The 14,323-nt window shown below is 36.4% G+C and overlaps 1 protein-coding gene across 4 annotated transcripts in view; it reads right to left on the reverse strand.

The window, feature by feature from the left end:
- The window catches only part of UHRF2 (ubiquitin like with PHD and ring finger domains 2), an 85,678-nt gene that overhangs the window by 50,880 nt on the left and 20,475 nt on the right, over positions 1-14,323 (reverse strand). The window lies entirely within an intron of this gene.

Below are 14,323 nucleotides of genomic sequence, written 5' to 3' on the forward strand. Positions count from 1 at the left end.
TGTCATGATGCCAAAATATAATTTTCACATTATATATGTTTAATACAGTTTAGTACAGTAAGAAAGCATACATAGTTTAATACAGTAAGAAAGCATATTTCAATGGCAAAAAAATTCTACAGACATCCTAACACACACAGAATTGTGACACATAAGCTCCACTATAACTCCTTTTTCTTCAGATTCATATCTCCAACGACATTTCTCTAATAGATAATTTAGAAGCACCTGAAATTCAAGGCATCCAAGATGGAATTCCCCATCCCATAATCTGATGTTCAGTATTCTCTAGAGGAAACTATTTATACTCCCAAAAACTTAGGAATTATCTCCAATTCCTCTAATAATGCCTTCATTCAGTTAATAAGTTAATTCAGTTAATAAGTCCTCCTTATGCTGTACCTTTAACATCTTTCATATAACAATACCCTCCTTAACGAAGACTTGCATTTCACTAAGCCTACTGTCAAGGCCTAACATAACTCCCTGTCTTTAGGATCACATCTTAAACCCACACCACACTTTTGCTGGAGTTTAAAAACAGGATAAACCAAAACTAATAAATATAGTTATACTATAACTATAAAAAGAATTAAGAAATAGAAGAAACCATGATGGTCATTGTTTCTCTTCATGTATCTTGTTTTGGAGATCTACCTATAGAACTATGTAATTTTTTCACAATTATAAAGCAGAATTTAAAACATTTAAGAAATTCCTAAAAAGCAAAGGCATGGTGGCTTAACTACGTAGGGAGGAACTATTATATGTGACTTAAAAACACTAGATGAACAATACATCTAAATAGGGTTACTTCCTAAGAACATAAAGTAAAAAACAAAACCACCAACTTTTCAGTAGTCATATTGTTTGCAATATTACTATTGCCTAGCCTGAAACTATAATGAGTAGGATAAGTCAAATCAATGATGTTGTTATTTGGAACTGAGAGTTTTCAAGTAAGAGAAAAAATAACAAATGGAAGATTAAAGAGATTAAATTGTAACTCCTTTCTCTCAATTTAATTGGAAATATCAATATAAACCTATGGTATATTTAAGTATTTCCTGGCTGTATCCAATGAGAAAACCTAGAAACATGATTAAACAAGTATTGATGAGCAGCCCAGACTATGTGCTCTAAATGCGATCTCTAAAAAGAACTAGAGTTCCTTGAAGAAATGGCTGAAGCCAGGCCTGTGCAGGACACAGAAGGGCTTGGAATATCCTACTACACCTGAATGCGAAGAAACCCTCAAGAATGGTTATGTCAAGCTCAACTTGAAGGAGCCTCCACAGGCCAGAGATTGGACAATTTGAGTACCAAAAACTTTAAAGCAGGTGTTAAAAATCTATTAGTTCATAATGATACTTTTAAGTAAAAATCTTACTGGCCAACCTTTGGAGGATTCTAAAGAACTTAACACTCAAAAAGTTTAGGACTCAGGGGCGCCTAGGTGGCTCAGTGGGTTAAAACCTCTGCCTTCGGCTCAGGTCATGATCCTGGGTCATGGGATCCCAGGGTCCTGGGATCGAGCCCTGCATCCGGATCTTTGCTCAACAGGGAGCCTGCTTCCCCTCCTCTCTCTGTCTACTTGTGATCTCTGTCAAATAAATAAATAAAATCTTAAAAAAAAAAAAAAAAAGAAGAAGTTTAGGAATCAATAGTTTATCTTCCTAGTCTTTTTTTAAAAGGTTTTATTTATTTGACAGAGATCACAAATAGGCAGAGAAGCAGACAGAGAGAGAGGGGGTTAGCAGGCTCCCCACCAAGCAGAGAGCCCGATTCGGGGCTTGATCCCAGGACCCTGGGATCATGACCTAAGCCGAAGGCAGAGGCTTTAACCCACTGAGCCACCCAGGTGCCCCAACAGTTTATCTTTCTATATATGAAGCTGGTTGTTAAAGTTCTCTATGAAAGAATTATAGCTAATAAATGAAGGAAAGATAGAAGGTGGCGTTCTTTTTGTAACACAACAAAATAGTGGAATTAGGTAAAGATTAATGGCTGCTAAACCATTAAAAGCTAATAGCAAATTTCACAATAAATGGATCAGAACCACAACACTCAATCTTAAGACCCCCCCCCCCAAAGGAAAGAAGTAGGTATTATGTGCCTCCCCATACTATGTAAGTAAGTAAACACCCTCTCTCAACTAGTCTTATCAGGTAAAGAATTTGAATCCAATCAAATCTCTAGATAGAAGTATAAGCTTTCAGGAAACTGAAAAGTTAAAATACCACTACAGGGATGTTATCAGTAAGGCCCAGACTCTGGGAAAACTGAATGAACTGAACTGAACTGTCACAAATAAATTAGCAAGGAGGAAAAAATAGGTTAAGTCTCAACTTACAGATTTCACCCATCAATTAAATGTAATGGGTAGATCTTGGTTTTGATCCTTACTTGGACAACCTAAATATATTTTTGGAAAAGACAAGACTACTGATTGGTTATTTCATATTTATGAATCATTACAAATTTCATGTGGGATTTGTTGGTTTGTCAGGGTTTCCAAACCATCTTTAGGTTCCGTGATTTACTAGGGAAATTTACAGGACTTTTTCATAGGGCAGCATATGGTTGTTTCCATAGCTATGATTTACTACAGTGAAAGGATACAAAGCAAAAAGCAAAGGAAAAAGGCACATAGGGTAAAATCAAAGGAAACCAAGTACAAACTCAGAATCCTCTTCCAGTGGAGTCACACTGGAAATGTGCTTAAATCCTCCAGCAACAAATTATAACACATGTGAAACATATATTAGGGATGTTCAGAAAAGAAAGAATACACGATTTTTTTTTTTTTTTTTTTTTTAAGAATACACGATTTTTATTAGGGGCTGATCACATAAGCACTTCAAGAAGCTGGTGTTCAGCACAAACCAATACTGTCTGCAGGTTAGGCACAGTGAATTATTGTTTTGTTTTTTATTTTTTTAAAGTCATGGAATGATCAGAATCCTCCTGAAAGCTAAGTTCTCAAACACTGCACAAACACCTTTTAAAGAAAATCAGTCTGAGATCTGGTATGTTCTTTTCTTACACACTTTAAAAAGAATGCTTTCAGCTATTTTGCCCGTTGAATGCTCTGAGATGTTAAGATGAAGGTGAACCTATAAAAGACAGGGAGAAAGAGTTAGGTCTAGGCAAAAGACCATGTTAGGTCACTTCGAAGGGAGGATTCAGCAAGAAAAGCACGAGAATGTGTTACAACTCTGATAAAGTCTTGACCAGTCCGATGGTAAGCTATGGTACAGATCACACTTGCTCACTGGTTGGAGGGTGCCGCCAGGAGAGTGTGGTCTTGGCTCAAACACTGTAGCAGGTCTCCAAAGTGGTGCTGCTAGAAGTTTTCAGCTAACTGCATTTCTTTCTTGAAGCTGGTCAATTTTTTTTTTTTTTCTTGAAGGGAGGAGCAGTGCACCCACCATAGTACTAAGGCCATTTACTGGTTGAAATGAGGTAGGGTTTGGGACTTGCTACAAAATAATCCAGCAGTGCTTAGGGATGCTAGTTTAGATTAAAAAAGACTGGCCAGGAGTTCATAATGGTTGAAGCTAGGGGATGGGTTCATTATACTGTTTTCTCAACCTCTGAATAAATTTAAAGATTTCTCTAATAAGTAATACAGTGCTTTGTGATTAAGTTAAAATCCAAACAAAAGGCTCATCCTTTTTCAGTTTTCCCATATATGTACAAAATTCAAAAAGTCAACACTCAAGCCTTACAACGAAGACAAGTAGTCTCCTGCCCAGCCCACCATATTCTTACCTTATATTCCTCAGATGCAACCATTTTTAATCCTCAGCTTTTTCTTTACATCTATATTTTAAAATAACATGCTCATACTTTGCTTTTTACTTTAAACTATTATTCTATCCATTCCTCGTGCACAGTTCGTCTCCATTCTCCTCTTCCTTGTAATTGGTTAACACATGGCCCTGCTTTAAGTGTTCACACATTTACAATCCTTAGGATGTAAGTGCCATTCTATTCTCTCCCCCGACCCTGCCACACCACCATGTATTAAAGATGAAGCACAAAGGGTTCTTTTGCAGAGGAACAAGGAGGAGACAGGATTCAAACTCTTGATTATCTGGGTCTAAACCCGTATTTCTGCAAGGATGGATGAACTTTTTCTTGCTCTTAAGTACATTATACAAACTTTGTAAATTCAGTATTTTTTATGATTTTTAAAAATTTTTAAATGTTTTATAATAGTTTAAACAAGTAGAAATCACAGATAAATAAAGAAGTATGCTTTAATACCTATCCTTTCTTCCACAGTTCTTGTTTTCGCTGAATGCTTAACTGTTCTGCATCATTATTTTATCTCCATTCTGCCATGGCTGTTAAACTCCTGTACATCGTAACATTTCAGGCACTCAACCAATCTTTTTGGCTTCAAAATATCTTTTAGAGAACTTGCTGTAGTCTAATCAGGACAGCTTGCTCTGTAAGGCCTAGACTTGTTCCACAGCTTTATGCTGGGACCTCCTTTCATTATTTCCTGTTTCCTTGAATACCACAGTCTTCTTTCTTGGTTTAAACCCTGAATGGGGTGGGAGTGGTTAAAATGGTCTTTCAAATAAATTAACCAATCCTTTTGTTCTCAGTTTTATTTCATATGCCTACCTCCAAGGTACTTGGTAAATCCAAGGCCTGAGTCTTTCAAAGGTTGTTCAATGCCAGTTTAGTTGCTTGTTGTTGGCTTCTCATTCCTAGGTTCCAGTTTTCTCTGACTTGTTAAGTTAGGTACCATTTACCCATTAGCTTCTTACCTTCTAAAAGTTCCTTGCTTTCTTTTCTGTGTGTTTTCTTCTATCTTTTGTGTGTCTCCTATATCATTTTTTAATCCTTGGCGGGGTTTATGCATTGATTCTTTTATGGTCTTCTAGGAAGGTTTAAGAAGGACTGGAGATAAACAGACATCTTCCTCATCCATGTTTAAATGAAAGCCTTTTAGTTTCACTTACTACATACCCTGTACCTACTACATTCCAGCTACAATAATGTACCCTCAGGTAACCGTTATTTCCTACTTCTTTATCCTTGGTACTCTGCTATTCTCCTTCAGGAACACGGAAGTTATTTCCTATACCTTGTACTCTCGGAGCCCTAGGTACTCTAGAAACTTGGGGTACATATTTCTAAAACAATAAAAAAGCAAGTTTTCATTGAGTAGGTACCATGTTCAAACTTTGATGTATTTGGGATATACCAGGACTACAAATGTTTGAAGGCATGCAACTTATTAAATAGAAAAGTCGACTTTTAAATAACTAAGGCTCTTAACTATAATAAACTATGACCACTGTATTTTGATTTTGCTATGTCTCCTCTTTGTCCTTTAACTAGTTAAGTAGGACCACAGAATCCAATGAAACCCTAATAAAGGCTTTTTAAAGATTGCTTTTGATGTTAAAAACAAAAAACCTGTAGTCAGTTCAACTGTTAATTATGCCAGTATTCAATTTAAGTACAGGGAGTCCCCAACACAGCATTCTCCTGTCCCATAAGGTCTAATGTATAGTGGAGGACAACCTCTGCAAATTGGTCCAAGCAACTAACTTCTTTCAGCATTTGCACTGAGCAAAACTATGTAGGAGACTATTTGAAATACTTTTGTTTTTTTCGTTTTGTTTTTGGAAATATTTTGGAAAGTGTTATAACCTTGAATAACTTCTAAAACCGGGCTCAAGATATCCTCAAAGATTGAAATACAGAGAGTTAGGAATCTATCAAGGCTAACTTTACCTACGTGGTGCTGAGGGCCAATCCTATAACCTACGCCAAGTATGAAACTAGGGTTCTTCCTTCTCTTATACTATGACTTCCTGTTCTCAGAACCTAATGTCAAGGTTATTCTAATGTAAGTTATTATAATTAGGTACTTTGTTGCATCCTTTAGAGTTTAGACAAAATCAGACAACCCTCAAATATCCCTAAGCTTATTGCTGAATCACTATATTGTGCACTTGAAGCTAGTAACATTTTAATTATACTGGAATTAAAATTTTAAAAAATCCCAAAGCTCAAGTTTTTCAGTAACATTTTCATTGGTCCAAATATTTGGATAGCTTTTAGAACTATCTTTTGGAGTACATGCTTTTGATTAATCTTAACTATGCCAAAAGCCAACTGTTTTCAACTGACAAAACAATCCTTGAATAAAGCCTAAGGAGTTAAATCTCAGGGAAACTAAGCATTATTCCTCAAAAATAGATTATAAATAGTAAATTACGTTTCCTTAGGTGACTTGTAGGCTCATACTAATTTTAGACTCAAACTTTATTAAGCAAAATAATATTAACGAAGCCTTCCTTCAAAATATGGATGGCTTCCTGGAGCTAATATGCTTAAGTAAGAACACCATTCACCTGGAGGCATGTTCTAGTTTAGCAAATCTTTAATGTCATACCACATGCAAAAAGCATTTATTCTAATAGATAACACTACTAAGTTTCACACCTTAAATGTCAAGCATACTCAGACAATTAATTTATAACTGCTTGTAGTAGGCATGGAAATAAATCTCATTCCTATAACACATTAACAACGGTAGATAACTGCTTTAATAATGTAAACAACATATTTATGTTAGAAAATACCTATGCCAAAGATGAAACTTTATTTAAGAGTATTTACCAACCTGGCTTTATTAATCAATGAAATGCAGAAAGTTTGATTCTATTATTACTGGGTATTTTTCAAGATTATTAGGGAAAAAAACAGGTCAAGAAGATATTTACAGATGAGGATATCAAAGCTGCAGGAGTTCAAACAAAACAAAAAAACTTAACAAACCAAATTCTGATTCTAATGCCTGAACTATAAAATAACTACTACTCTGAATTCTTAACAAGTCTCTGGGGGTACTTAACTCGAAAAGCAGATTCTTGGGCCTTACCCAGGCCCAACCCAACACAGGAGTACCCCCTGTGGGAGTACCAAGGGTTTTGGGGTCCCTCTGGAATCTACACTTTAAACATCTTTCTCCATGAATCTATAGTGCTGCTGTCCAACCTTTTCAGAAACATGGATGTAAAGGGAGGATGTATACATTTGAAAAGGTGAAATCAATCCATAGAGTCATTATTTTAGGCACTAAGTGATCTTATAACACAATAGAAGAACAATGACAAAGCCACAGTCTTAACTTCTTCCACCTTCCTTTTCATTATGGCATGTCAGAGAAAGCTGGAAGAAATATTTGAAGTCTTTGGTAAATACATTAGTAACATTCAAGTAACAATGGGGCAGACTGATTACTGCATGTGGGTTCTGAAATTAAACATCTCATTCTTGTTGTCTATACTCAACAATCAACAGAACACTGACTTGATTAAAAAAAATCTGCCACTCTTTCTCTCCCATCAAAACCCAGAAATCGGGCGCCTGGGTGGCTCAGTGGGTTAAGCCGCTGCCTTCGGCTCAGGTCATGATCTCAGGGTGCTGGGATCGAGTCCCACATCGGGCTCTCTGCTCAGCAGGGAGCCTGCTTCCTCCTCTCTCTCTGCCTGCCTCTCTGCCTGCTTGTGATCTCTCTCTGTCAAATAAATAAATAAAATCTTTAAAAAAAAAAAAAAAAAAAAAAACCCAGAAATCATTACATTCTGACATTGCTTAAAATATTTTTCAGATTCCTCGGGACACTTGGGTGGCTAAGTCTGTTAAGCATCTGCCTTCAGCTCAGGCCATGATCCTAGGCTCCTGGATCAGGGTCAGAGTCCTGCATCAGGGCCCTTGCTCACAGATCCTTTCCCCCTCTGCCTGCCACTCCCCCTGCTTGTGGTCTCTTCCCCCCTACTTGAGCTCATAAACACACTTACTCTCTCTGACAATAAAATCTTTAAAAAAAAATTTCGGGGACTCCTTCAGAAACAGATCAGTACATCAATACAGTCAAGAAAATTAGTTTTGTTACTTTATAGAAAAAAGAACTTTTATCTAAAAATACCACTTGTTTTATTCAGAACTGACTCAATGACTTCTATATGAAATAATTAAGGCTACTCAAAGACATAAAACACAGGCCGAGAATAGCTTGAAAAATCTTAAAGAATGCTGAAAGCAATGACAACATTATACTAAGATAATTGCCAGATGAGCTTTTAATTATAGTTTGGCATAAGTTACACTCTAAGTCCTAAGTGATGCTAGGACATTTCCACTTGACTCAGTCCCATGGTAGAGCCTTGACACTGTGTTAAAAGCAGCAATTTAACCTATTTGATTTAAAAAGTCATATACCACTAATGAGCTATGGATTCTCCCCACAGAAAAAAAAGGCACACAGGCACTTATGGACAAAAAGAACCTTTGGTTCAAGGTATCTGTTCTGCAAAATCAGCATAACTGGAGAGACAAAATTTTTTTTAATTATGTAAACAATGCTACATATAGATGTTTTATTTGCTACATATAGATGTTTTATTTTATAACCATGCTTCTTTCAAAATTATAGTATGGTAGAATGGTTCTAAGTATGTGCTTTTGTGAACTGGGGCTTAACGCTTATCAGCCAAGTTAAAACCTCTCTAAATCTCAGTTATCTCCACTTTAACACATAAAAATACCTACACCTCACTGAATTTTTATGAGGATTACAAAAACAATCTCCACTTTAACACATAAAAATACCTACACTTCACTGAATTTTTATGAGGATTACAAAAACAGTCCAGGTAAAGTACTTGCTAAAATAACACTGTCAGGCACTATATAATTATTAAATTAAGCTACTATACTTTAAAAAGAATATTCTTTTTAAATTTTTTTTTTTTTTTTTAAGATTTTATTTATTTATTTTGACAGAGAGAAATCACAAGTAGATGGAGAGGCAGGCAGAGAGAGAGAGGGAAGCAGGCCTCCTGCTGAGCAGAGAGCCCAATGCGGGACTCGATCCCAGGACCCCGAGATCATGACCTGAGCCGAAGGCAGCGGCTTAACCCACTGAGCCACCCAGGCGCCCTAAAAAGAATATTCTTAAAAAGATTTTTATTTACTCACTTGAGAGTGCGAGAGAGGAGAAAGAGAAACTGAGACAGAGGGAGAAACAGACTCCCTGCTGAGCTGGGAGCCCAATGAGGAGCTTGATCTTAGGACCTAGAGATCATAACCTGAGCGAAAGGCAGATGCTTAAACCATCTATGCTACCCAGGTGCCACTTTTAGAATATGTTGGAATAATTTACTAAAAAGTAAAAACAAAAACATTTGTATCTGAGGTAAACTGACTTTTCTATTTTAATAGGAACATTACAGAGCATATGATTACAAAGACTCTTAGCTAACATTTACTCAGGTTTAAAGATTTCAACTTCACCTAACTATAGAAAATACTCATTCTTAACATACAATATAGATATAAGGGGTGCCTTGCTGCTCTGTTGGTGGAACATGTGATTCTTAATCTTGGGACTGTGAGTTCAAGCTCCATGTTGGGTATAGAAAATTCCTTAAAAATAAAATCATTAAAAACAAAAACAAAAACAAACATCCAAAACCATTCTCCTTCTTTACATATACACTTCCTTATCCAATCAGGTGTCTTCTAGCTTACTTTTCTACAGAAATGAGCTAAAATTTAGAAATCAAGATCTCTACATTAGATTGCTAAGCTTAATAAAGCAGTAAAGAAAGCAAATCACTTGGGATGCCTGGGTGGCTCAGTTGGTTAAATGTCAGATTCTTGGTTTTGTCTCAGGTCATGATTTCACAGTTGTGGAATCAAGCCCCAAGTAAGACTCTGTGCTCAGTGTGGAGTCCCTTTCAGATTCAGATTCTTTTCCCCTCCGCCTCTGCCCTTCCCTGCTTAGGTTCTTGGGTGTGCTTTCACTCTCTCTTCTCTGATAAAATCGTAAAAAAAAAAAGTAAAGAAAAGAAATAAAGAAAAAAATTACCAACAAGAATAGTATTCCTAAATTCACTTGTTTGACCTTGTGGGGGCGCCTGGGTGGCAGAAATCACCCAGAGGACTTATTAAAACAGATTGCTGGGCCACTCCAAGACTGATTCATTACATCTGGCATGAGACCCAAAATTTACACTTCTAACAAGTGATGCTGATGCTGCTGCCCAAGGAATATACAGAGAACCATACTAATCTGAGGGCAGCTGTTCTCAACCACAGCACAATCATACTAGAAGTTCTTGAGGGAAGTCCTAGAAAATTAATGGGTACCCCAAGTTGAAACACACTAGTCAGGCTAATTAAAAGAAATCTAAACCAAATCTACTGAGAACAGATGATGCTTAATACAAAAGCAGGGTAAGATTTTTAGCCCTTATCTGCTGATAAAAGCAGCCAAATAAGGAGTCAAGATTAAATTCAGTATGGTGGCCTCAGTTGCTTACATACCTCGGGTTAAACTCAACAGAAGCTGGATGTACGGTGCCTGCTTTAAATCCCAGGCTAAGTCTAAGTAAGTCTTTAGGGTCACAAAATGGTTGACCTTTGAAGACAACAGAATCATAGGTTACTATCAATCCCATGTACCAAGTTTAGGCTGAGAGGTAACACTGCATATTGGTTAACTCTTCGCTCTGGAGTCAGAACATTTAATAGATTTTGCCTTTGGCAAATTACATAATTAAACCTTGGTATCTTCATTTGGGAGTTAATGAAGCTAACACTGGGGCTAAAGATCACAGGTCATCCATGTAAGAAGATACATCAGAATCTGACACCTAAGATTTAACATAATCTAAATCGTCATAAGCTATGCCATACACATACTACCTTGATATTAACCTACCAGAAACACTTAAGAAATTACTGTCCTTTCCAAGTCTACTTTTTAATCTTCAGTCATCATCAGGGTGTTTACTCTTAAAGATGACAGTCACATCCTTATGGATTTAGATGTTCAGGACTGTAAGTGTTAAACTTTAAATACCTTACCTATAGAGAGAGAGCAGTTAATGGAAATAAATACAACTTTTAGAAAGCTTGGAAGTATTTAGTACAAACTTACTATGAAATAAGGGGAAACTTCATGTTCTTTCTCTTGACTGCTTAACCATTTCATGATTTATACTTGCCTGTATTACCCTGATGTTTGCTCACTTCTGAATCCCTTTCCCCCCTTTTTTGGCCCAAAATACCACTAAAAATACACTTTCATCAGGCATAGTCTCTCCCAGGTAATCATGACTTTGGGAGGAAAAATGGCAGCTCTCCTCACAGCCATGTTGTACATTCCCATTAAGCAGGTACGTTTTAAAAACCTTAAGGAGGGGGCACCTGGGTGGCTCAATAGGTTAAAGCCTCTGCCTTTGGCTCAGGTCATGATCCCAGGATCCTGGGATAGAGCCCGGCATGGGGCTCTCTGCTCAGCAGGGAGCCTGCTTCCCCCCCACCCTCTGCCTCTCTGCCTCCTTGTGATCTCTGTCAAATAAATAAATAAATAAATCTTTAAAAAAACAAAACAAAAACCACACCTTAAAGAAAATTTCAGAATTTCTTAGAATCTAAATCTCTTAAGTATAAATTCAATATTCCTACTACCAACTCTTTTCCTAAGTACTTATGACATAATGGTTGAGTTCTAAAAATACAAAGCCCTTGCTAAGACAAGGGTAAATGATAAGTGGTATCAAACAGCAATTAGGAAAAGAAAACCCCCACAACTACTACTTTGTACCAGGCACTTTGACGTATTTGCAGTAGATGTGAACCATAAAATGGACAAGCCTAATCTAGGCCTTATGACTGATGAACTACAAGATCTTCACTAGAAACCTTCAACAATTCAGTCTATGTCCATCAAAGAATCTACAGAAAAGGGACCTTTAGAGGGCACATTGGTGGCTCAGCTGGTTAAGTGTCTGCCTTGAGTCCTGGGATCAAGCCTTGAGTTGGGCTCCCTGCTCAGCTGGGAGTCTGCTTCTCCCCTTCCCTCTGCTCCTTGCCCTACTAGTGCTGCACGTGCTCTCAAATAAATCTTAAAACAATAACAACAAAAAAACCCTTACGAACAGTAAAACTCTTAAATCTTAAAATATTTCAGATAAATCTCAATCTGTTTATGAATTTACAAGGTTTTAATCTTTAATTTTTGAAGGAAAAATAAAGATTAGGAAAACAAATTTATGTTTTAGAACCTTGTCTACCACAAGATTTTATTTGGCTTTTTGGGGTTCCTTGGTCCCATATACCTCTCTGCCCTGGCTAAATGACAGCCTGCTCAAATTATATTATTTTACTCAGAGGTTTGGAGATATGATTATTAATTAAGCAGTTTACTCTAACAGGAGAGAAATGAGGTTAGTTCACTGAGGGAAATGTTAATATTTAGTACAAAAAGGGAATGGGATGGTAGCTTTTAAGTACCTAACGCCTATTTAAGTAAGCTTACGTCCAAAAAAACTGAGAACTTCTGTTGCAGAAGTAAAAATTAATCTAAGGGGTCACCAAATCCAATCACTTAAATTTTATAAGTTCTCTTTGCAATGTAGTATCTCTAACTAATCTCGCTAACTATATGACTGAAGATGGCCAATGCTTGTTTATTGCTCACTCTTCAGGGAAGATGATTCTCTCTTCAGAGATTTGACTGTTTTGAAGTTTAGGTTATCCTAAATTTACCACCTATGTTGTAAAGAACTTTCTCCTATACAGAACTTTTAAAATGTGAAAGCTATCATGATCCACATCTTTTTAAACAAAATACTTAGTTCTTTCATCATAATTTTACATTTTGGGTTCTACTCTGAAGATACACCAGGTCCTGCTGGTATTCTTAAATAATATTCCAAGTAGGGAATAATCAGCTCAGTACAACAGTAACATTGCCCTGATTATTCCAGCTACCTTACAATATAACTACTTAATAGCTACATTTTATTGACTCACTTGGAGTTTACAAAAACAAGAACAAAAAACAACAAAATAAAACAAGAAAACCCCCCCAGACCAACAGCACTCCTCAATGCAGCCCCTATCGAAGGAATCAAGAATCAAGAACTTGTTTATTAACTTATTGAGAACAACAGGCACTTTACTAGTTTTTAACTTACTTTCCAGTAACGATAAGGAACGAACCTTTGAAAGATTTGTTAGATCCATATTGGGGCATGATTCTTTCTAAGTCATGATTCTTTTCAGCTTTCTGTTCCTTGAGACTCTTATCCAAAAGCTCATCTATTTTACTTTATACTTTGTTTTATATAGTCTTTTTCTCTTTTTGAAGATGTGAATGACATTCACCTACCACTTAAGCTTTTGTCATCTTTTATTTCTCAAAGACAGTTCAACTATCATTAAGTTGCCAGCTGTGAAACATTTAATACTATCACATAAAAGTATTTAGGAAAAATAATTTTAGTCTTCTCATGCATGCTGGATTTAGACTCTTTTATTAACCTTTATTCTAATCAAGACAAATTTCTCCTTCCAAAAACAAACAAAAAAACCGCCAAATACATGCTAAGGTATAGTGACTTGTGCCCTAATATTACACCAAACTCAGGCCTATCCCTTGAAAGTCTCACTCCAAAACCGAGTCCCCCAAAATTGTTAAAAATTTAATAAGCCTTAGTTCACTTACCGTTTAAAGATTATACTAATTCTCACAGTGATATTTTATAAAATATTTTTTTTCACCAAATAACTCTTCTATTTTCTAAGAAATAAAATTCAAAGCAAATCAAGAACTCTACTTGTTGATACCAGATATACAGATAGCTACAGTCTTCAATAGTCTTTGTTACACATTCACAAACTCAGAGACAGATTACTGTCAACACACCAACTCTAATCCCTTTCTATCCCAGACTCAATTTACCAATATTGCCAGTTCTGGCCAATTCTGGATCTTAATATTCATTCAACATGTTGGTTACATGGTACTGTATTCACTGTATGAGGTCTCATTTGAAATAAGCCATGTTGGCAAGTTAGCCACACCACAGGAAGTATCAGAAAAATAATGACTAATGAGATCTACCTTTGACCCCTTTCTAGGCATCCTGGAAATCTGGGTTAACACCAAAGTCTTTTACACGATTTCATGGCGGCGGGGGTGGGGGTGGGGGTGGATATTAAAACCATTTAAGAATCTTGAGCTCTTATATTTGATCAAGATTTGGTAGCCTAATATTTTCCATGCATATTAAGGTTATCATTTGAGTGATAACAATTTCCTTTAGTGTGCTGAATAAATACTAAATCTGCCCCAATGGTAACTTTTATACTAGAATTTTGAAAACGTTTAAAAAAAAAAATCAATTTTGAAATCTCAGCCCTCAAGGCAAGTTCTTAATACTGTTTTCATAAGAACATTTAAAAATGGGACACCTGGGTGGCTCAGGTCATG

Source organism: Mustela lutreola, chromosome 12 (assembly GCF_030435805.1).
Source record: "Mustela lutreola isolate mMusLut2 chromosome 12, mMusLut2.pri, whole genome shotgun sequence".
Classification (NCBI taxonomy): domain Eukaryota; kingdom Metazoa; phylum Chordata; class Mammalia; order Carnivora; family Mustelidae; genus Mustela; species Mustela lutreola.